Source organism: Felis catus, chromosome X, assembly GCF_018350175.1.
Source record: "Felis catus isolate Fca126 chromosome X, F.catus_Fca126_mat1.0, whole genome shotgun sequence".
In the NCBI taxonomy this organism is placed as follows: domain Eukaryota; kingdom Metazoa; phylum Chordata; class Mammalia; order Carnivora; family Felidae; genus Felis; species Felis catus.
In genome coordinates this window covers 42,470,687-42,494,584 of record NC_058386.1, presented here as the reverse complement: position 1 = coordinate 42,494,584, position 23,898 = coordinate 42,470,687, and the positions used below count along the sequence as shown (strand labels likewise).

Sequence of the window (23,898 nt, the reverse complement as noted above, 5' to 3'; positions counted from 1 at the left end):
AGCAGAGAGCCCGACAAGGGGCTTGAACCCACATACTGAGATCATGACCTCAGCCAAAGTCAGACGTTTAACCAACTGAGCCACCCAGGCACCCCCTCTTTCTCTTTTGTTCCACTGTTCCCCTTTCTTGTTTTCTACTGGATTCTTTGGATATTCTTTAGTGTTTCATTTTAATTTAGCTATTTGATTTTTGGGTGTATTTATTTATAGTAGTTTTTAGTGGTTGCTCTAGGGATTATAAAACATATAATCTTTCACAGTCTTTTTAGAGTTGATATTTTACCACTTCAAGTAAAATGGAGAAGCCTTGCAAACATATAACCCCCTTTGCCCTACCCCCTTTCGTCATGGTTGTTGTATGTATTACATCTTCATACAATTAAAACGTTAACACACAATGATAACATTTTTGCTTAGAGCAGTCATCACATTTTAAAGAATTTAAGAGGAGAAAATTAGTCTTTTATATTTACCCAGATATTTACCATTTCCGTTGCTCTTCCCTCATTCTTGAAGTTCCAAGTTTCCCTCTGTTTTTATAAACATAAAGATAAAATATAAAAATAAAATAATAATAATAAGTTATTATTATTTTATTTTTATATTTTTTAGAGAGAGCATGAGCAGGGGCAAGGGGCAGTAGGAGAGAAGGAGAGACTCCCACGCAGCTCTACGCTCAGCATGGAGCCTGATGTGGGGCCCAATCCCACGACTCCTGGATCATGACCAGAGCCGAAACCAAGAGTTGGACGCTCACCCAACTGAGCCACCAGGCACTCCCCCTCTGGTATTATTTTTCTTTATCATTTCTTGTACAACACATCTGCTGTTGACAAATTCTCTTAATTATCCATTATCTGAGAATGTCTTTAATTTTCATTCATTTCTGAAAGTCATTTTCACTGATTGAAATTCTGGGTTGACAGTTAGTTACTCTCAGCATTTTAAAGATGTTGTTCCCCTGTCTTCCAGCCACTATATTTCTGAAGTGAAATCTGTGTGATATGTATTGTTTTTCTACTATGAATAATATGTTGTGCTTTTTTGGCAATTTGATTATGATATTTCTTGGCATGATTTTCTTTGAGTTTATGCTGCTTGGGGATCACTGCATTTCTTGAGTCTGTTAATTTATGCCTTTCTCTCAAGTTTGGGGGAGGTTTGGTCATTATTTCAGTTTTTTCCCATGGCAATATCATCCTCTCTTTCTGAGACTTCAATAGTATAAATATTAGTCCTTTTTAAAATGGTTATTTTTGAGAGAGAGATGGGGGGAGGGAAGGGGCAGAGATAGAGGGGAACTAAAGCTCTGAAACGGGCTCCGTGCTGACAGCAGACAGCCCCATGTGGGCTCAAACTCATGAACTGTGAGATCATGACCTGAGCCGAAGTCAAACGCTTAACTGAGCCACACAGGCGCCCCTTAGACTTTTAATATTGTCCCATAGATCCCCTGAAACTCTCTTCACATTTTTCAGTATTTTTTTTGTTCAAGTTAAATAGCTTCTATTGATCTATCTTCCAGCTCACTGATTCTTTCTTCTGTCATTCTGCTATTGAGCCTATCCACACAATTTTTTATTCAAATGTTATGTTATATTTTTGGATCCTAGAATTTCCAATTGGTTCTTTAAAAAAAACAGTATTGGGGCACGTGGATGGCTCAGTCAGTTGAACATCCCACTCTTGGGGTGCCTGGGTGGCTCAGTCAGTTGAGCATCAGACTTTGGCTCAGGTCATGATCTCACAGTTTGTGGGTTCAAGCCCCGCGCCGGGCTCTGTGCTGACTGCTTGCTCAGAGCCTGGAGCCTGCTTCAGATTCTGTGTCTCCTTCTCTCTCTGCCCCTCCCCCACTCACACTTTGTCTCACTCTGTTTCTCAAAAATAAATAAAATGTAAAAAAAAATTTTTTTTTAAAAATCCCACTCTTGATTTTGGCTCAGGTCATAATCCCAGGGTCATGAGATTGAGCCCTGCTGTCAGCATGGAACCTGTTCAAGATTCTCTCTTTCTCTCTCTCTCTCTCAAATACTTTTTAAAAAATTATTTAAAAAAAACAGTGTTTTAATTTTTAAAAGTAATCTCTCTGCCCAACATGAGGCTTGAACCCACAACCCCGATTCATGAGTTGCATGCTCCACCGACTGAGCCAGCCAGACACCCCACCAACTGGTTCTTTTTGATAGTTTCTCTATTGTCTTTATATACTCTAAAGAGTATTTAAAACTCTATAGTTTTTAATTATATTTTTCTGCTGAAAACATCTATCTTACTGTTCCTTTCAGTTGCATTTACCTTTGTTTCATGAAATATGATTGGCATAGTTTTTTCCAGTCTTCTAAAAAGACGTTGAAAATTCTAACATGGAGTCATTTTATGTTAGTATCTGTTGTCTCCTCCCTTGAGAATTCTCTTGAGAATTCCATTTTCCTGGTTCTTTGTATGTATAGTAACTTTAGGTTTTACCCTGAACACTTTGAATGCTCTGTTCCTTAGACTCTAGCTATTGTTAAGTTTCCGAAAATAATAATTTATTTGTTTTATTAGGCAATCAATTTGTTTAGGTTGAAACCACAAATTTTGCTTCACCTCCTGTGGACAGTAGTTTTGAGGTCCGGTCCATTTTCTTAAAAAAATTTTTTTTAACTTTTTTTTTTATTTTTGAGAGAGAAAGACAGAGCATGAGCAGGGGAGGGGCAGAGAGAGAGGTAGACAGAACCCAAAACAGGCTGTCAGCACAGAGCCCAATGAGGGGCTCAAACTCAGGAACTGTGAGATCATGACCTGGGCTGAAGTTGGACACTCAACCGACTGAGCCCCTCAGGTACCCCAGAGGTCCATTCCCTTTTCAAAGCCACTGCTATCCTTTTGGGTCTGCTCATATATGTACAGCTCAGGAGTGAGCCTCAGACCTGTGTCCGTTTATGCACAGAATTAGGGGACTCCTTTCTCCAACTCTCTCCTCTGTGGAATTCCCCTCTGTATTCTCCAGCCTTCAGGGGCCTGTTTTCTCGGGTCCTCTGGCAAGAATGTTATAATTTCTCTTGGAGATTTAGTTGCCTACACTGCTGCCATAATAGTTCTGAACTGGCACCACCATTAGGATGAGGTTAGGAGAGAAAGAAGAAAAAAATCCTCAGGTTCCCCCCATCCCTACCCACACTATTCAAAGTATAGTTGGGTATTGTGGTTCTGGGTGGGAGATCCTCTTTTTTTTAAGATTTTATTTTTAAGTAATCTCTATACCCAATGTGGGGCTCGGACTTAACCTCAAGACCAAGGGTCACATGCTGTACTGACTGAGCCAGCCAAGCAACCTGGGTGTGAGATCCTTATACTGTTTGAAGATCATTCCCCAAGATATGTGGTCTCTCAGCTCTTTGGGGGTTTTATCTGAATTTAGATTTATTTTAAATATTTGGGCACCTGTGACAGAGAATTTGAGAACTCTGAACTCTGTGTGTGTGTGTGTGTGTGTGTGTGTGTGTCCCATGGATGAGGTCTCTGAGGACCTTTGATTTCTGTGTCCCATGACACGATGTCTCTAGGTTGTTTTGGGTATATTTCCAGGTGTGAAGCCTCTGTTCCTTTTGGGTATCAGTCCCAAGATACGATGTTTTTGACTTGGTAAGGTATTGTTTCTGTAGTCTCTGAGCCATTTATGAGCCAGGATCCCAAGGAATGAGATCTCTAAGGTGTTTGTAGGTTAGGTAACTGCGTGAAGTCTCCACGCTGTTTTGGTGTTTGAGTCTTAGGACGTAAATTCTCATAACTGTTTTGGCATCTGTCTTGCATGGTGTGAGGTTCCTGAACTACTTGGGGTGTGCTTTTAGGCATGATGTTTCTGTTCTTTTGGGAAAATCTCACTTCCAGGGCTGGTGTCTCTGATTAACTCAGGGCTGTGTGATTAATCAGAGTATTAGTTATCTAGGCTGTTCATCAACTTATGGCACAGGATATGTGGTCTCTGGAAGATTTGGGCTTTGTGCATCAGGTTATAAGGTCTCTGGGGGTATATGTAGATCTGGAGTGTGATGTATCTGAACTATAGAGGTCCGTGTCCAGGGTGTGAAGTCTCTGGGATGCTTTGTGGTTGCTATCCCAGTGAATGAGATCACTTGAAGTGTTCCCAGGGTTGGAGTATGACATTTCGGAGATCGCATGTACCAGGCTGTGAGGGTACACACATTTACTGGCTCTGTGCCTTCTTGTACGTGGCATCTGAGCTCTTTTGGGATGTGCGTCCAGGGTATGTGATCTTAAAATTTGTAAGCAATTTTTTTTTCTCAAGAGTTTGAGGTATTTGAACTGTGTGTAGGATTTTGTCCCAGAGTGTGAGGTCTCTGAGGTGTCAGGGGTGGGGGCTCTGTCCCAACATGTGAGGTCTCAAGGGTTTGGAATTACTATGTCTCTGGCTGTGTTCCACAGTGTGATCTCTTGGAGGTGGTTCCATGTCTATGTCCTAACATATGAGGTTCCTGAGTTTCTCTGGATTGTGCTTCTCCATCGTACAAAGATTTATATTATTATTTTAGTCTGTGTCCAGGGAGTGAGGTCTCTTAGCCATTTGGGGACCTGAGCTGTCTGAAGGGTATGAGGTGTCTGAGTTCTTCTGGGCCTGTGTTCCATGCCATGCAATCCCTGTGTCATCTGGGGTGTGTTACAAGGTGTGAGGTCTTTCATATCTTTGGTGGTTCCTGTATGAGTGTGTGATGCCTGTCACCTATTAGTTGTCTGTTCCTAGGGTAGGAGGTCTCAGACATTTATCATGTTTGTGTCTCAAGTAGGAGATTTCTTTTTTTTTTAGCATTTATTTATTTTTTGAGAGAGAGAGAGAGAAAGAGTAAGCACAAGCAGGAGAGGGGCAGAGAGAGAGGGCTACAGAGGATCCGAAGCAGCTCTGTGCTGACAGGAGACACCCTGACACGGGGCTCAAACTCGGGAACTGCGAGGTCATGACCTGAGCTGAAGCCGGGACGCTCAACCGACTGAGCCACCCAGGCGCCCTTCAAGTAGGAGGTTTCTTTGCTAATTAGTTTCTATGTAGTTCATGGGCTATTTAGGACCCTGTTCAAAATCTGTTACCAATGTAAGAGTTTCTGAATAATTTTGTGGTCTGTGTCCTGGGTGTGAGGCATCTGAACTCTGCGTAACTGGTGGCTGTTTGCAGGACGCAAGGATTCTTTTTGGTGTCTGTACCCCATAGTTGGATACCTCTGAGGGTTTGTTTTTGTTTTTTCTGGATCTGGGTCTCACCACATGAGACCTATGAGCTCAATGGCGTCTATGTTCATGGCATGGGATTTCTGAACTGTTTTCTGCCGTGTGTCCAGGGTGTTAAGCCCCTATGCTGCTTTGGATTCTGTGCCACCTGATGGGAATGCTGAGCCATTCAGGATATGTTTCCAGGTGCGAGGAACTCTGTTCCTATGGACACTCACTGTCAAGGGTATGCTGTCTCTGACCTCTGTTTCCAGGGAGTGGGGTCTCTGAGCTATGCAGCTGTCTGTGTGACTGTGTGAGATTGCTGTCTGTTCCTGGATCTGGGCTCCAGAGCATGAGACATCTGAGCTGTCTGGGGGTTTGTGTCCAGAGTGTCACATCTTCTGAGTTGTTTTGGTCAGCTTTCAGGAGATAAGATCACTGAGGTACTCGCTTTTCATGCCCCAGGGTGAATTTTTGAGCCGTTTGGGGGTGTGCATTCTAGGATGAGAATTGTCAGAGATATTTTGGGTACGTGTCCGGTTATGAAGGTCTCTGAGGTATTAGGGGTCTGGGTGACAAGATGTGAGATCTCTCTGTTTGGGGTTTTTTCTGTTCTCACAGGGTCTGCGAGGTTGGGCAGGAGTTGTGGGGGAGGTGGGGGGGTCTGAAACAGTCATTGTCCAAAGCTGAAAGCCTCAGAATGGTTTTGTGCTGTGCTCCAAGTCTGAGATTTCTGAATATCTGAGCTCTTTGGGACACTGTGTCTCAGGGTGTGAGGTGTCTGTAGTGGTTCTGGGCCATTGTCCCAGCCTAGAAGGTCTCTGAGCTCCTTGGGAATCTGTGTTCAGTGCATGAGGCTTAGGGATTATTTTATGTTCTGTGTCCAAGGATGTGAAGTTTTTGTAGCCTTGGAGTCTGATACCACAGAATGAGATTGCTGAGGTGTTTGTATTTCTGCCCATCTCAATGAAAGTTTTCTAAGCTGTTGGGGTGTCTTTGTCCCAGCATGTGAGGTTTTTAAACTCTTTGGGGATGGGTCCAGGTTTTAAGGTTTATGAACTTTGTGGGGGTCTCTATCAAGGGTGTGAGACCCCTAGCTATTACGGGTCTAAATCTCATTATATGAGATCTTGGAGACATTTGGCAGGTGTTTCCAGGGGTGAGGCCTTTGCCATTTGTGTGGGTATCAGTTACAAGAATGAGGTCTTTTATTTATTTCTGGATATATTTCCAAAGTCTGAGGTTTCTGAGGTATTTTTGAGTGTGTATACCATGATGCGATGCCATTAAGGTGTTTCAGGGTCTGTGTCCTGACCTGTGAGATCTCTCAGCTATTTGGGGTCTATGTCCGGGATAGAAGTCCCCAGAGCCATTTCAGACTTTCTGTTATGGGTTCTGAGGTATCTGAGCTCTTTGGATTCTGAGTTCCATGAGGTGATATCCTTGAGCCATTTGGAATGTGAAATCTCTCTTCCTTTCAGAGATGTCAGTCCCAGGGTGTGGTGTCTCTGTACTATTAGGGATTACTTTTTTTAATAAAAAAAATTTTAATGTTTCTTTATTTTTGAGAGAGAGACAGAGACAGAGACAGAGCATGAGCAGGGCAGGGGCAGAGAGAGAGAAAGGGAGACACAGAATCCAAAGCAGGCTCCAGGCTCTGCACTGTCAACTCAGAGCCCGATGCAGAGCTTGATCCCACAATCGGTGAGATCATGACCTGAGCTGAAATCAAGAGTCAGACACTTAACTGATTTAGCCACCCAGGCACCCTTAGGGATTACTTTCTCGACTGTGATGTTCCTGCCTTATTTGGTGTCCATTTCCAGAATTATTTATGGGGATGTATCACAAGGTATGATGTCTCTATTCTCTCGGGGGGTCCATGTCCCATAGCGTGTGATATCTGAAATGTTTTAGAGGTCTGTGCCTAGTGTGTAAAGTCTATGGGGTGTTGGGTATCTGTGTCTGAAGATCTCTGAGTCGTTTGGGGTTCTTGGCCTTAGTGTGCAAGTGGTCCCAACTCATGTGGATCCCGAGTTCCATTCACGTGAAATTTTTGAGTAATTTGGGGTTTGTTTCCAGGCAGAGATTTTCTGATCTTTTTGGTGATCTCAGTTCCAGAAGGGGATGTGTCTTATTTATTAGGGTCTATTTCCAGGCAGCAAGGTCACTTAGCTGTAGCAGTGTCTCTTTTCCAAGGTGTGAGTTGTCTGTGTTCTTGAGTCTCTGTGTTCTTTTTTTTTTATGTTTATTTATTTTGAGAGAGAGAGAGAGCAAGCAGGGTGGGGCAGAGAGAGGGAAACAGAGGATCCAAAGCGGGCTCCACAATGACAGCAGAGAGCCCAACATGGGGCTCGAACTCATGAACCGTGAGATCATGACCTGAGCTGAAGTCCAACGCTTAACCAACTGAGCCACCCAGGCGCCCTGAGTCTCTGAGCATGAAGTCTCTTAGGCTATCTGGGGTTTGTTTCTAGAGTCTGAAGTCTTTGATCTATTTATTTGTTTAAACTGTGTGCCAGGTTGTAAGGTCTCTGAAATGTTTCCACATCTGCACATACCACATCTACATCCAAGGTATGATGTCTCTATTGTTGTGAACTCCATGTCGCAGATTTTGGCGTGTCTGAGATATTTGGGGGCCTTTGTTACAGGGTGTTAAGTCTGCACTGTTTTGGAACCTTTCTTCCAGGGTGTGGAGTCTCTGATTTTTTGAATGTCTGTGTTCTTGAGTGTAAAGTCACAGAAGCCGTTTAGAGATGCTTCCAGAGTCTGAGGTCACTGTGTTATTTTTTGGTTCTGTGTCTTGTCCTGGGGTTGGAAGTTCCTGAGTTGTTTGGGAATTTATGTGCAGAGTGTCACATTCTGAGCTGTTTGGGGTCACTATGCCAGGGAGTGGGTCACATGGTTTATGTCAGAGCTCTTTGAGCTGTTTGGGTGTGAGGTCTCAGAATATTCTTCAGGGCTGGGGTTCCTGAGTGGCTCAGTCAGTTAAGCGTCCAATTCTTGATTTCGGCTCAGGTCACGCTCTCACAGTTCCAAGAGTTCAAGCCCTGAATCGGGCTCTGTGCTGTGTCAGCACGGAGCCTGCTTGAAATTCTCTCTCCCTTTCTCTCTGCCTCTACCCCACTCATGCTCTCTCTCTCTCTCTCTCTCTCTCTCAAAATAAATAAACTTAAAAAAAATTTTTAAAGAAGACTTTTCGATGCTCTTCTTATGTCTTTAAGCATTCTTTTCCCCACCTGCCCCTCCCTCATTAACAGTATGTCCTTTGGACAGTCCCTTGAGCACATACAGGTGTGTCACCCTCATTCTGTGTCCAGGCTTCTGAATTGTTTTGTGATCTGTGTCAAGGGTACGAGGTCTTTGCCTGGATGTTTTATGTAGATCCCCGGTGGGGACATCTCTGAGCTGTTTGGGGGATTACTCTGTCCATGGTATAAGGTATGTAACCTATTTGGGGTTTGTGTCTTAGTGTGGAAGGTCCCTGGGGTGCTTTAGTGTCCTAGGGCATGAGGTTTCTGCGATGTTTGTAGTAGTCTGTAGCCAGAGGACGAGATTTATAAAATAACTGATTATCTATGTCTTGTTACATGAGTTCTTGGGGGGGTTTTTGCTTGTTTTTTTGTTTGTTTGTTTTTGCCAGCCTTTGGCCAGAGTGTGAGGTCTCTAGGCTATTTTGTGGTCTGTGTCCACAGTGTGAGACCCCTGAACTGTTTTGGGCTCTGTGTCCCGTGGTGTGAGGTCTCCAAGCTTTCCTGTGCTCTGCGTTCAATGATATGACGTCCCTGAGCCACCTGGGATATGCTTCCAGGGGCAAGGTCTCATTCTGTTTCACAGTCGGCTGGTACTCCATGCTATAGCATGAATCACCTTGATTAATTTACCCTTTTTCCTCTAGTTGTTCGCTGCTCCCATTCTTTTTTTAATTAATTTATTTCTTTTGAGAGAGAGAAAGAAGGGGAGGGACAGAGAGAGAGAGAGGGAGAGAGAGGATTCCAAACAGGCCCCATGCTGCCAGCTCAGAGCCCGTCACAGGGCTTGAACCCACCAACCTTGAGATCATGACCTGAGTGGAAACTGAGTCACCCAGGCGCCCGCTCCTCCTTGTGCACACTGACCGGCGCCATGTGTATTTCCTTAGAACACATATTTAAAGTGGAATTGCCAGGTCCAATAAGTTATTTATTCAGCAATATTTTACTCCCTTTTGAGTACCTACTGTGTGCAGGGCAGTTTTAAGTGCGTGTAGAGACACCACCACATGCACGATGGTGATACTAGTGGGGAGGGATATCCACTTTTATTTTGATAGATGCTGCCACATGAATTCACACCTCTATCAGTGGCATCAGGAGAATTTGAGTACCTCTTTATGCGCCAGAACTCTGCAGCGGGGGGGGGGGGGGGGGGACACCACGGAGTCGCATTCAGCTAAATCATCTGAGGATGGGGCTGGGACGGTCCATTGTGGGATTTGAGGGGGAGCACGGAATGGAACGTGTGCAGGGGGAGGAAGACTTCCGAGTCTATTTAGTTGTGTTGGAGTGAACTGAAGATTGACTGACTCCTGGGACATTAACATGAAACTGCCCTTCACGGGCCGCACACATAAAAGAGCTTGAAAGGTGGGAATGAAGAGTTAACCAGACAGTGCAGCTCTGGGGCATACCATTGTGCCACATGGAAATGGAACGGTCTGCTCTGGGAGGTACCACGGGTGGGGGGGAGGGTGTCGTGTATTTTGGAAGAAACCACTATGTATGTAGGGACACGAAAGGTCTCTGCGTTTTGCGCGTGCATCAGCTCGGCTCCAAAACGAGAAGACCACGGCGCTGCCCTCACCGACCTGAGCCTCAGTGAGGGCGATGGTGGACCCCACCCTCAGCCTAAAACCTCCACCCATCCGGAAGCCACCTCCCACCAGGATCTTACGTCTGGTTGGCTCTGAAGACTCGAATCAACAGCAGAGGTGGGGTGGGGTAGAAGGCTGCGGAGCAATGATTGGCTCCGCTATGGGAAGGGCGGGATCAAGCCCTGCTCTGAGTCCTGATTGGCCACCGCAAGATGGCCCACCCAAGCTCTTCCAGGGTACCGAGGTTTTCGGGAATCACTTATAGGCTACGAGCGGGTCGTCCGGCTCCGTGCTGCTATTGGCTGCTGACTTGGCGCAGGCGCTATGGCCCCTGCGTTGGCGTTCGCGGTTGCAGAGGCAGGGCTTTGGCTACGGGAGACCATAGGTTCGAATCCCGCCTGGGAACTTCAGTTTGCGCACCTGTAAAGAAGCTGGCATTATTGGCTAGCACAGAATGTGTCGGGTAACCTTTTCTATTCTCTTCTACCTGTTCTCTTTTTAAAACAATGCTTATTGTGTCCCATTATATTGATTTCAGGACCCACTCACTGTTCACAGCAGCACTGAGAAAAATTCTTCACTGGGGTTCCTGACAGCTGTATTTCAGGCTGCCTGTAGGTCCGAGTTCTGCAGAGAAGGTTCAAGGTGATCTCATGATTCTACTCTAAAACATCTCCTCCTCCCCCCAGAGAGGATGACTTGGAGGCTCCCTGCCCCCTCTGGACCAGGCCTGAGTAAGGGTGTGTGGAAGAGTGTGTGTGTGCGCGTGCGTGCGTGTGTGTGTGTGTGTGTGTGTGTGTGTGTGTGTAGGGGAGTAGGGAGAGGGGGTGGGCCATAAATGCATCATAACTGAATGATTTCATGCTCTGGGATGGAGAAGTGTGTGGCATTTAAAGGGGAATTTTGAAAAGGGCAAGATGTAACTGAATGATAAACTTTTTAATGATGGGATTTTAGGCATGAGGCAGGGGAGGTGTTTGGCTGAGTGTAGGTAAGTAGAAGGAAAGTGGTTCTCAAGCCAGTCAACTCATCCTAAGGTAGCTCTTACATGCTACATGCAGCTTGGAGGTCTGTGTCACAGAGATCTAGGTCTTCCAGGTGTTTGTGGGGCTCTGTCTCAGGGTGAGAAGTCTCTAAGCTGTTTGGGGATCTTTGTATCAGGATGTGCAGGGGTTTTTTTTTCTCTTAAAATGGAATTTCATTGTGTTTTGTTGGCATTTCTCTGACTACTGTTGAGGCTTAATACTGTTTTCTGAGCTTGTTGGCAAGATGTGTTTCTTAAGTTTTACAAATTCCCTTTTACATCCTTTAATCTTTTTGAAAAATTATTTTAAAATCATTTTAGACTTAGAGAAAATTGCACAAATAGTGCAGAGAGTTCCTGTATACCCTTCACCCTGCTTCCCCTAGTGTAAAGGACTTACATAACCACAGTGTGAGCTTAAAAACAGGAAATGAATACTATTGTTCATGAACTGTTGCTCACCTGTTTTCTGTCTGTGACCACGGTGTGAAATATCTGTCCATTTTGGACCCAGAGCTCTCTTGGGTTCTGTGCCCCATGCTGTGATGCCTCTGAACTTGGTGTATGTTTCTAGATGCTGGGTCTCTCACTTCCTTGGGGGTTTCTGTCTCAGAGAATGGTATCTTTGATCTGTTAGGGTCTCTTCAGGGCATATCCTCTCTGAGCTGTTTTGGGCTTTCGTGTTCAGGGTGTGAGGTCTCTGAGCACTCTTTTTTTTTTTTTTTTTTTTTTTTGATACAGACGGCAAGTGTGAGCACATGAGCCGGGGAAGTGCAGAGGGAGAGGGAGAGAGAATCTCAAGCAGGCTCCATGCTCAGCATGGAGTCCAACATGGGGCTCGATCCCATGACCCTGAGATCATGACCTGAGCCAAAGTCGGACGTGTAACCAACTGAACCACCCAGGTGCCTGGGTCTCTGAGTACTTTGGTAGTCTAAGTTCAAAGCTATGTGAAAAAAAAAAAAGCTCTGTGTACTCCCAGCTGGTTTTTATTGGTCTCTGTCAGAGATTATGAGGTCAGTCAATACTTTCGGATTCTGTGTCCAGGGCAGGATTTCTCAACCTCAGCACTATTGACATTTTGGACTGGAAAATTCATTGTTATGGAGGGCATTGTGGGATGTCGTACTAGTTTGCTAGGGCTGTTTAAAAAAAAAAAAGGTACCACAAACTGGGGGGCTTAAGCAACAAAAATTTATTTTCTCATAGTTCTGGAAGCTGGAAGTCTGAGATCCTGGTGTCAGCAGGTTTGTTTCCTTCTGAGGGCTGAGAACAACAATCTGTTCATGCCTCTCTCCTAGCTTCTGGTAGTTTGCTGGCAGTCTTTGACATTCCTTGGCTTCCGCTGCATCAGCCCAGTTTCTTCCTTCATCTTCACATGGTGTTCCGTGTGTGTGTGTGTGTGTGTGTGTGTGTGTGTGTCCGAATATCCCTTTTTTATAAACACACCAGTCATATTGGATCAGGGGCCCACCCTACTCCAGGAATACGACCTCATTTCACATCTGCAGCGACCCTCTTTCCAAATAAGGCCACAATCTGAGGCCCTAAGGGTTAGGACTTCAACATGTGAATTTGAGGTGTGTGGGGGGGCATAATTCAATCATAAAAGATGTTTACCATGGGAAAGAAAGGAAAGAGGGAGGGAAGGAGGGAGCAGTCCCCAACATCCAATGTTGTCTTGGTACTCCCAGCTAGGCCATGTTATTCTCCTGTTAGATATAAACAGTCTCAAGAATACTCTGAGACCAAGGTTACTCTGAGACTGTGATAAAACGAGACAAAGCAAAGCTACTTTATAATGTTGTCTAAGCACAGACAAAAACTGGTCATTGTACCACCTCCCCAGATACGAAACATCCCCCTCTCTTGGTTAAAACGAATGACTGCTGCTTCTTTACCGATTTCCGCTTTATCCTTACTCTAGTCTGCCCTCGCTGTAGATAAGATTTATTGAGATACCTAGTCATCAAATTGCTCTCACTTTCTGACAGTGTCCAATCTAGAGTGAGCCCCACTTCTTTCGATCTTCTACCAAAACCACTCAACTGAAGTCCTGATCCTATAACTGGTTCTTTCTTTTTTTAAAAAAATTTTTTAATGTTTATTTTTGAGAGACATAGAGCATGAGTGAGGGAGGAGCAGAGAGAGGGGGAGACACAAAATCCAAAGCAGGGTCCAGGCTTTGAGCTGTCAGCATAGAGCCCCACATGGGGCTCAAACCCACGAACCATGAGATCATGACCTGAGCCCAAGTCGGAGGCTTAAATGACTGTGCCACCCAGGCACCCCTGGTTCTTTGTTTATTGTTTTTTTTTATTTTTTAATGTTTATTAATTTTTGAAAGACAGAGAGAGACAGAGCACAAGCAGGGGTGGGACAGAGAGAGAGGGGGACACAGAATCTGAAACAGGCTTCAGGCTCTGAGCTGTCAGCACAGAGCCCGACGTGGGGCTCGAACTCACGGACAATGAGATCATGACCTGAGCCAAAGTCAGATGCTCAACTGACTGAGCCACCCAGGCACCCCTCTTTGTTTTGTTTTTTTTTAAATACTTTTTAATTTTTTTAGTAAGCTCTATGCCCAACATAGGGCTTTGAACTCATGACCCTGAGATGAAGAGTCGCATGCTCTTCTGACTCAGCCAGCCAGGCACCCCTGATTGGTTCTTTCGGATACCCTCTTACTAAGACGTCTCTTGGCTCCCATGGTGTGCGTTCTCCCTCACTGAAATGCATAACGAACCCTACTTGTTCAATTATAGGTATGTTCCCGGGGGGTCTTTGGCTAAAGGTGGCATCCCTGATCTCTACCCACTAGATGCCAGTAGCACCTCTCCCCTCCCAGCTGTGACAACCAAAAATGTCCTCAGGTATTGCCACATGTATTCTGGGGGGCAAATTGCCTCTGGTGGAGAGTCACTGGTACAGGGTATGAAGTGTTTGAGCAGTTTGGGGGTCTTTGTCTCAAGTTTGCATTCTCTGAGATGTGTTTGGATCTATTCCTCAGGATATGAAGTCACTCATCTGTGTTAAAGTCTCTGTCCCAATGTTTGAAAGCCCTGAGCTCTTTGGGGTGCTGTATAAGGAATGAGTGATCTCTGCCAGAATTCGGACATGAGGTATTTGTGGTGCATGCGCGCACATGCACACACGCACCACCCTCCCCCCCACACACACACACAACACCATTCTGGCTATACGCCAGTTCAGAAAGGCTGTGAGAAATGGGGGTCGTGTGATTGGTAGTGAAGTGCTCCGCATGAATTCACAGCCACCCCAGCTTCCTTGTCTAGACCAGGAAATACAGGTGGCCACTTCCTTCAGAACCTCTGTCTTGCCCTTTGTTCTGGAGGTCACAGAGTCTCCCTTGATCCCATTTGTGGAGATTATGTTGTCGGGAGGTGTTTGTTGTGTCTCCTCGCACCAGCCCCAGAGTGGAGAGCCCTGTCTTGGGATGGATTGTTCAGATGGATGTTGGAGTCTATTTCCCCTCAGGCCTTGTCCACATCCAGGACACATGGGTGTTTGGGGCCTGGTAGAACCTGTTTCGGAGCCTGGAACCCCCAAGTCCTGGTTGGATAGAAGGGGAGTCCAGTGTTTTGGAGGTTTTGCAAGACTGCTCTGAGTACAAATGGACTCTCCTGATTTCAGCCCCCTCCCCCCTAATCACGCATCCCTTCTGAAAGCAAAATTCAGGGTTGGGGAAAGGGGTGAGATACAGGTAAATGCTATCTCTGGCCAGGGGGCCAGTGTGTGTGTGAGACGGTCTCAGTTGGACCATGGGAGTCATGTGTACATATTGCTTAATATAAATGTGCGTTGGGTTCAATAAAGAGTAAATATTCTCTAGAATTGTGTTTCCATCTCTGGTAAACCCATAGTTTGCCTTCAGCTGAACCTTTGAGAACATACATAATAGGGTGCGCAGTGAGAAAACAGTGAGAAAAAACACTCTTTTTCTTGTGAAAACTGTAAATCCTGTTATAAGAGAGACAGGTTTGTCCTTTTATGCAAGAGACAGGGTTTGAGCTCTAGAGAGAGGCTTTGGGGGAGGGCGCAGGGCCTCGGTGAGTCAAAGAAGTCAGAAGTTAAAAAATATAGTTTGAACTAAATGAAAATGAAAATAAAACTTACCAAGTTTGTGGGATACAGCAAAGCAGGGCATACATAGAGGAAATTTTTAAGGCATTTTGGCTTCTGTCTTGCTCTTTCTTGGATCACGCCCTCTAGTGGAAGCCAGCCATCCTGTCGCGAGGACACTCAAGCAGCTGCATGGAGAGATCTACTTACCAGAGAACTGAGGTCCCCCAGCCCAAAGCCATCACCAAATTGCCAGCAATGTGAGTGATCCAGCTTGGAAGCAGCGCTTCCGGCCCCACTCAAGCCTTCCAATGACTGCAGCCTGAGAGACCCAAAGCCAGAGCCATGCAGCTAAGCTGCTCCTGAATTCCAGCTCCCCCAAACTGTGTGAGATGATTAGTGTTTGCTGTTGTTTCAAGCTGCTAAGTTTTGGGTTCATTTGTGGCATTTCTGAGCTCTCTGAGGGTCTCTGTCTAGGGTTTGAGATTTCTGAGCTTTTTGTGGCCTATATCCATATCTGGGTGTTGGAGACACTCCATGTTGCACATTTTTAGGTCTCTGATCTCTTTAGGGTCTCTCTCTGGGTTTTTAGGCCTCTGAACTATTTGGGGATCTGTGTCTGAAAGCATGGGGATTCTGGGCTGTTTCTGGTTCATGTCCAGGACATGATCATAACTGTTTGGAATCCTTTAATCCCAGGGTATGATGTCTCTAAGATAACTTTGTACTTGAGTCCAGAACTTGAAGTCTCTGAGCTCCTTTGCAGTCTGTGTTCTGGGTGTGAGATCTTTGAGGTATTTGGGAGTCTGTATCTCTGGTTTCACAGCCGTGAACGCTTTGGAGGACTGTATGTAGGTTTTGTTTGTTCTTTTAGGTGTATGGAGTTTTAAGTCCCAGGAAGAGACATCACCGAGGTGACTGGAATCTGCATCCAGGTGTTCAAACAGTTTGGGCCCCTGAGTCCTTAGATGTGAAGTCCCTGCTGTGTTTGAGAGTCGATGTCCAGATATTGATATTTCTGGTTTTGAGGGCAGGCAGAGCCTGTGTTTCAGGTTGTCAGCTCTCTGAACTATTTCTGGGTGTGTGTCCCAGTATGTAAAGTTCCTGAGTTGTTTATGGGTGTGTGTCCCAAATGTGTGGGGTCCTGGACATGGCTGTGGCTCTGTGTTGTAGTATATGAGGTCTCTGTTCATGGGTGTATGTGGCAGCGTGTGAGGTAACTGAACTCCTTGAGTGTGTGTGCACGAGATCATAAGGTCTCTGATCTGTTTGGGTGTGTGTTTCCCAGCATGAGAATTTTTTATTTGTTTGTGGGTGTATATTCCATGGTGTTAGTTCTCTAATCTGTTCGGATGTGTATGTCCTGGGTGTGAGGTTTCTGCTATGCTCGTGGGTATATGGTCTAATGGTGTAAAGGTTTCTGATCCACCTAGGGGTATATGTCCCAGGGTATGAGGTCTCTGATCTGTTTGTCATTGTATGTCTCAGGATGTGAGGTCTCTCTTCTGGATGCATGTCAAGGGTAGGAGGTCTCTAATCTGTTTTTAGTTTTATGTCCCCGGATGTTAGATCTCTGGTCTCTGTGGGTATATATGCCAACGGGTGAGCTCTCTGTCATGTTTGTGGGTATATGTCCCAATAGATGAGGTCTCTGAGGTCTTTGTGGATATATTTTCCTGGTCGGTATGTTTCTGAGCTTTTTGGGTTATGTTTTGGTTATGTTCTCTCAGGGCACTCTGGTCCATTTGTTGGGTGTATGTTACAGGATGATAAGGACTGTCTGTCTGAGGGTGTATGTCCCAGGGTGTGAGGGTATCTGCTGTGTTTGTGGGTATATGTCTCTGAGTGTGATATATCTAAAATGTTTGTGAGTATAGTTCCCAAGATATAAGTTCCCTGAACTCTTTGTGGGTGTGTGTCCCAGAAAAGGAAATCTATGATCTATTTGTGAGCATATGTTCCAGAACATGAGGTCTCAGAGCTGTCTGTCCCTGTGTGTGTCCCAATATGTGAGGTCTCTCTTCATGGGTGTAGATCAAAGGTACGAGTTCTCTGGTTACTTTTGTGTTGGTACCTCCCAGGGAATGAGGCCTCTGAGCTGTCTGGGGTTGGGGAATTTCACATAATGTGAGTTCTCAAGTATGGTTGTGGCTATATGACCTAGCATATAGGTCTCTGATCTCTTTGGGTGTGTATGTTCCATAGTTTGAAGTCTCTGAGCTCTTTATTGATGTATATTCCAGGATGTGAGGTCTCTGATCTTCTTGTTGTTATATACTGCTAGTACGCGAGTCTGCCTTCACTGGTATATGTCAAAGTCCATTTGTGTGTGTATTTCCCAGTGTATGAGGTCCCTGATCTGTTTCCAGGTGTATGTTCCAGAGTAAGAAGCCTCTAATATGTCTCTGATCTTTTCATAAATGTATCAGGAGCTTGAGGTCCTTCATCCCTGTGGTTGTAATTCCCAGAGGCCTTGTCCATGTTGTGTGTGTGGCTCTACGTCCAAGAATATTATGTATCTGTATTGTTTCTGCAAGTATGCCCCAGTTGTGAGGTCTCTGATCTCTTTGTGGGTATATTCATCAGAATGGGAGATCTCTGATATGTTTGTGGGTGTATGTCCCAGAGTGTGAGGTCACTAATGTTTGTGCATGTAAACCCCAGGATTTGAGGTCTGTGATATGCTTATCACTATAATTATCAATGTGTGAAATGTCTCTCATGGGTGTATGCCAAAGGCATGAGCTCTCTGATATGTCTGTGTTTATATGAACGTGGGTGTAAGATCTCTTATTTGTTTATGGGTGTATGTCTCAGTGTGTGAGGTTTGTGAGGTTTTGGGGGGTTATATCCCATGGTCTGTTCTGTTTGGGGGTTATTTGCTGGGATATGACGTGTACGTATTTTTATCACTGTATATCCCAGTATGTGAGGTCTCTCAGATGGGTGTATATAGAAAGTGTAAGGTCTTTGATCTATTTGTGGTTATATATCCCTGGGTGTGAGGTCTCTGATAAGTTCGTGGATTTAATTCTTTTTTTTTTAAGTTTTATTTTTTAATTTTTTAATTTTTAATTTTTATTTTATTTATTTATTTATTGAGAGAGAGAGTGTAGGAGGGGCAGAAAGAGAGGGAGAGAGAGAGAATCCCAAGCAGGCTCCTCACTGTCAGCTCAGAGCCTAATGCTGGGCTCAAACTCACAAACCATGAGATCACGACCCGAGCTGAAACCAAGAGTTGGCCGCTTAGCTGACTGAGCCACCCGGGCACCCCACATGGATTTAATTCTTACACTTTGACATTGCCGATCTGTTTGCAAGTGTTATGTCACATGATGCGATATCTCTGATCTTTTCGAGGGTGTAAGACCTGCAGTGTGAAGTGTCTTTCTATCCCTCGTGTATTTCCAAACACGTGAGGTGTCTCACCTGTGTGAGGGTGTGTGTCTCATGATGTGAGGCCTCTTACTTATTTGCAGGTATATTCCCAAGATGTGAGCTCTTTTCCTCCCTTTTGAGCATATGTCCCAATTTGCTTCGTTTCTGAGTATATTTCCCGCTCTGTGATGTCTCAGCTGTTTGGGGTGTATACTGCAGGATTTGAGCTCTCTGGTGTATCATACATGTATGTCTCAGGTTCTGAGGTTGCTAATGTCTTTGTGGGTGCGTATCCCAGAATGGGAGTCTCTGATCTGTTTGCGTTTGCCAAGGGTATAAAGTCTGATATGGTTGTGCATATATGTCTCAGGATGTTAGGACCCTAGCTGTTTGTGGGTATATGTCCCAGGATGTGAAGTGTCTGACCTGTTTGGGTGTGTTCGTCCATGGGAGTGAGATTTCTGATCAGTTTTTCAGGAGCATTACGTCCCAGGATGTAATGTCTCTGATCTCATTATGGGTCTAATTCCCAGGATTTAAGGTCTCTGATCACGTATGGATATATGTCCCGGAATGTGTTTCTTTACTTTTTACAAGTATATGTCCCAGGTCGTAGGTTCTCTGATCTGCTAGGGGGTTCTTTGCCAAGATCTGAGGTTTCTGATCTGTTCATGGGTATGTGTCATAGAATGCGAAGTCTTGGCTCTTTTATGGTGTGTTTTATGTCCAGAGTGTCAGGTTTCTGACTTCTCTGTGGTTGTGTGTCATGGTGTGAGGTCTCTTCTCTCTTCCTGTGTGATTCAGTATGTGCTCTCTGGTCGTGAATTTTGACAAGGATGTAAGTTCTCTGATCTGCTTATTGAGTATTGCAGGATATAAAGTCTCTGATCTGCTTGGTGGTGAGTATCCCAGTGTGTGAGGTGTCTGAGCTTTGTGTGTGTGTGTGTGTGTGTGTGTGTGTGTGTGTGTCCCAGGTTGTGAGGTTTCTGGTCTGTTTAGGAGTGAATGACAGCAGGTGCCATATGTGAACTCTTGATGGGTATATGTTCCAGGCTTTGAGGACTGTGACATGGTAGTCGGTATATGTGCTGGGCGCGAGTGGACGTGAGAACCATAATCTGTTTCTGGATGTACCACCCAGCGTGTGAGGCCTCTGAATTGTTTGTAGGTTTCTGTTGCAGGATTTGAAGTCTGTGATTTCTTTTTTATCTTTAAGTAAACTCTACGCCCAACGTGGAGCTCAAACTCGTGACCCTGAGATCGAGGGTCGCATACTCTACTGACTGAGCTGGCCAGGTGTGCCTAGTCTGTGATTTCTTTATGGCTAAACTTTCCAGGCTGTTAGGTCCCTGATCTGTTTGTGGGTGTATATATGAGGTGTGAGTTCCCTGACTGGTCTGTGGGTGTATGTCCCAGGATGTCACATCTCTATCAGTCTGTGCCATGTACGTCATGTCTGAATACTCGCCCCCCCCACCCCCCGCAATGATATCCACGTCCCAATCCCTGGAACCTGTGATTATGTTAACTTTCTGGCAAAAAGGACTTTGTAGGTATAATGAAGTGAACCACTTTGAGATTGGGATTTCATCCTGGACTATCCAGGTGGGCCTAACATAATGATTAAAGTCCTTATATGTGGGACGCAGAATGGTAAGAGTTGGAAATGGCAGTGTGACAGTGATACAAGCTGAGTCAAAGATGGTGACATAAAGATGGAAACAGACTCAGAGAAAGAGCTACAACAACTGAATCAGAGGGAAGCAAAATCGGAGAGAGATTTGAAGAATGAAACCCTGCTGGCTTTGAAGATGGAGGAAAGGGCCATGAACCAGGGAATGCAGCAGCCCCTAAAACCGGAAAATGCCAGGAAATGGATTCTGTGTTGGAGCCTCCAGGAGGAAGGCAGGTCTGCTGACAACTTGATTTTATTTCTGTAAGACTCATTTTCGGGTTTCTGACCCGTAGAAACGTAAGGTAATAAATGTGTGTTATTTTACAACACTAAGATTGCAGTGGTTTGTTTGTTACAGCGGCGGTAGGAAATGACTGCAGCGTCCCAGGTTGGGAGGTCTCCATCTGGTTGTTGGTGCACATCCCAGGATGTGAACTCCACCATCTATTTGTGAGTGTGTGCCTGATGGCAAGAGGTCTCTGATCTGTGTGCAGGTGCATGAACCAGAGTGTGAGGTCTCTGACCTATTTGAGGGTGTATGTCCCAAAATTTGTGGTCTCTGGGATGTTTGTTGGTGTACGTCCCAGAATGTGAGGTCTCTGATCTGTTTGTGTGTGCGTGAAGTCTCTGAGCTGATTTGGGGTGTACGTCCAGTATGTGAGGTCTTTATGATATTTGTGGGTTGCATCCTAGGTTATTAGGTCTCTGATGTGTTTCGGATATATTTCTGATGGTGATGAACTTTCTGCTTTCAATGGTGGTATGTATGCCAGAATCTGAGGTCTTTATTTTCTTAAATATTGTGTTTTTTTAATGTTTATTTATTTCTAAGAGAGAACATGAGCAGGGGAGGGGAAGAGAGAGAAGGAGACAGAGGATATGAAGTGGGCTCTGTGCTGACAGCAGATAGCCTGATGCGGGGCTCGAACTCACAAACTGCAAGATCATGACCTGAGCTGAAGTCAGACGTTTCACCCACAGAGCCACCCAGGTGCCTCCAGAATCTGAGGTCTTTAATGTGTTTAGTTATGAATGTCCAGGGTATGAAGTTTGAAAGAGCTTGTTGTGAGTGTATGTCCCTTGGCCCAAATCCTTTGATCTCTTGTGAGTATATGTCTCTGTATATGAACTCTCTTATCTCTTCATGGATATATGTCAGAAGAGATTAGTCCTGTGATCTGTTTCTGGCTCTTTTTTCTTTGCTTTGCTTTGCTTTGCTTTCTTTTTCTTTTTTTCTGGCTCTTTTTTTCATAACGTGTCTTGTCTCTGATGTACCTTGCAAGCTTATGTTGCAGGATTTGAGATCGCTGATCTGTTTGTGGGCATCTGTTTGTATATAGTCTGTGATGTGTTTTGGAGTCTATCCCAAGATGTGAGCCCCCCGATCTGTTTGTTGGCATATTTCTCAGAGCGTGAAGTGTCTGATCTCTCTGTGGGTATATGTTGTGGGGTTTGAGGTCTGTGGTCTCCGGGTTACATGTCCAGGTTGTGAGGTCTCTAATATGTTTGTTGAAGTGTATCCCAGGATGTGAACCCTCTGATCATTTGTGTGGGGGAGGGCATATAATGCAAGACGCTGATCTGTTCTTCTGGTAAGTGAACCAGGCTGAAAGTACTCTGGCATGTTTGTGGATGTCTTCCAAGATGTGAATTCTCTGCTCTGTTTCTGAATCCACGTCCTAGGATGTGAGGTTTTAGAGTTATTTGTGGATGTATATTAGGCATGAGTTCCCTGAGCCGTTTGAGGGTCTCTATCTTAGCTTGTGAGGCCTCTGATGCTTTTGGCTTTATTTGCGAGTATATGAGATTTCTGATTGTATCCTTGAACATGTAACGGGATGCAATATTATTTGTTAAAGTTTGTGTATCCAGGGTATGAGGTTTCTGAGCTCTTTGTGGGTACCCATCTCAGGGGTGAGGCTTCTGATCTGTTTGCAAGTATGTGCCTCAGGATTTGAGCTCTCTTATCTCCTTGTGGCTGTGTGCCCCAAGATGTCAAGCATCTTTAATTACCCTGGGTCTATTTCCCAGGATATGAGGTTGTCTCTAATGTGTTGTGGGTTACTGTTGCAGGGTTTGGGGTCTCCAAGCCATTAAAAAAAACTTTTTTAATTAATTAATTTTTTACATTTATTTATTTTTGAGAGACAGAGCACAAGTGGGGGAGGGGCAGAGAGAGAAGGAGACACAGAATCCAAAGCAGTCTCCAGGCTCCTAGCTGTCAGTACAGAGCCTGATGCGGGGCTTGAACCCACAAACCGTGAGATCGTGACGTGAGCCGAAGTCAGACGCCCAACTGACTGAACCACCCAGGCGCCCCTAATTTATTTATTTTTGAAAGAGAGAGAGAGAGAGAGAGAGAGAGCGAGCAGGGGGGAGGGAGAGAGAGAGAATCCCAAGCAGGCTCCATGCTGTCAGCACAGAACCGAACGTGGGGCTCGAACTCACGAGCTGTGAAATCATGACCTGAGCCAAAACCAAGAGTCGGACACTTAACTGACTGAGCCACTCAGGAGCCCCTCTGAGCCATTTTTGCTTGTATTTCTCAGATAAGGTCTCTGATCCGTTTGCGTGTGTATATCACAATATACAAGTGGGGTTTTTTTTTGGTGTGGGGGGGACTTTTGCTTGTTGATCAATGGTATGAGGTCTGTTCTGTTTGTGTGTATGTGTCCCAATTTTTGAGGTCTCAGACCTGTTTATGGGCATATGTCCCAGAATGTGTGTCTCTCTATTCTCCTTAGACTCACGTCTGAGGGAAGGAGGTCTCTGGTCACTTTCTAGATGTATGACTCCAGCTGAGGGGTGTGAACTATTTCTAGTGCATGGCCCAGGATTTTGGGTCCCTGAGCTCTTTTGGAGGTGTGTGTTTTGTGATTGGAGGCCTCTTACTATTTGTGCGTGTGTGGGTCTCTCCTCTGCTGACTTAAGGCCTCCTAAAGATGCCCATGTCCTAATCCTTGGACCCTGTGAAGATGAGACCTTACATGTTAAAAGTTACTTTGAAGCTGTGATTAAATTAGGCATTTTGCGATGGGAAGGTGTTCTTAGATTTTCTGGGTGGGCCCACTGTAGTTACAAGGGTCCCGAAATGAGGGGGACAGGACGGTTATTGTCACTGAGTGCAAAGTAATGACACAAGCCAGGTTAGACACGGTAATCTGATGATGGAGAATTTGTGGGTGTGCATCCCGGCTTGTGAGATCCTTGAGATGTTCATGGGGGTATATTCTGGGATGTGTAATTTGGTACTGTGTGTATATGTCTGTACTCGGCCAAATAATAGGACTCCAGAGATGTCCAATAAAGGACATGTGACCAGGAAGCCCTAGTCAGGGAGGAGATTGATGACGGGGGCAGAAATCAGAGAGATTTGAAGATGAGTGCTGAGGGCTTTGCAAGTAGAGGAAGGGGCCAGGGGCCAAGAATACAGGCAGCTCTGGAAACTAGAAAAGGCAAGGAAGTGAATTCTCCCCTAGAGTCTCCAGAAGGAACACAGCTCTGTTCACACTTGAGTTTAATACTCTGAGACCCATTTTCGGGTTTCTAACCTCCACAAATACAATATAATAAATAAATTTGTGTTTTTCCCCGACACTAAATTGTGGTGATCTCTCACAACAGCAATAAGAAGCAAATACAGTGTCCTGGGTTGTGAATTTTCTGTCTGGTTGTCTG

At 45.0% G+C, this 23,898-nt stretch overlaps 1 long non-coding RNA gene across 1 annotated transcript; it reads left to right on the top strand.

Annotated features, from left to right (window-relative positions):
* Positions 1 to 10,017: 10,017 nt before the first annotated feature.
* Positions 10,018 to 18,313, top strand: LOC123383419. The gene is made up of 3 exons (XR_006593129.1): positions 10,018 to 10,445; positions 10,599 to 10,705; positions 15,318 to 18,313. It is a non-coding gene; the product is annotated as an uncharacterized LOC123383419 (long non-coding RNA).
* The last annotated feature ends 5,585 nt before the right edge of the window (positions 18,314 to 23,898 follow it).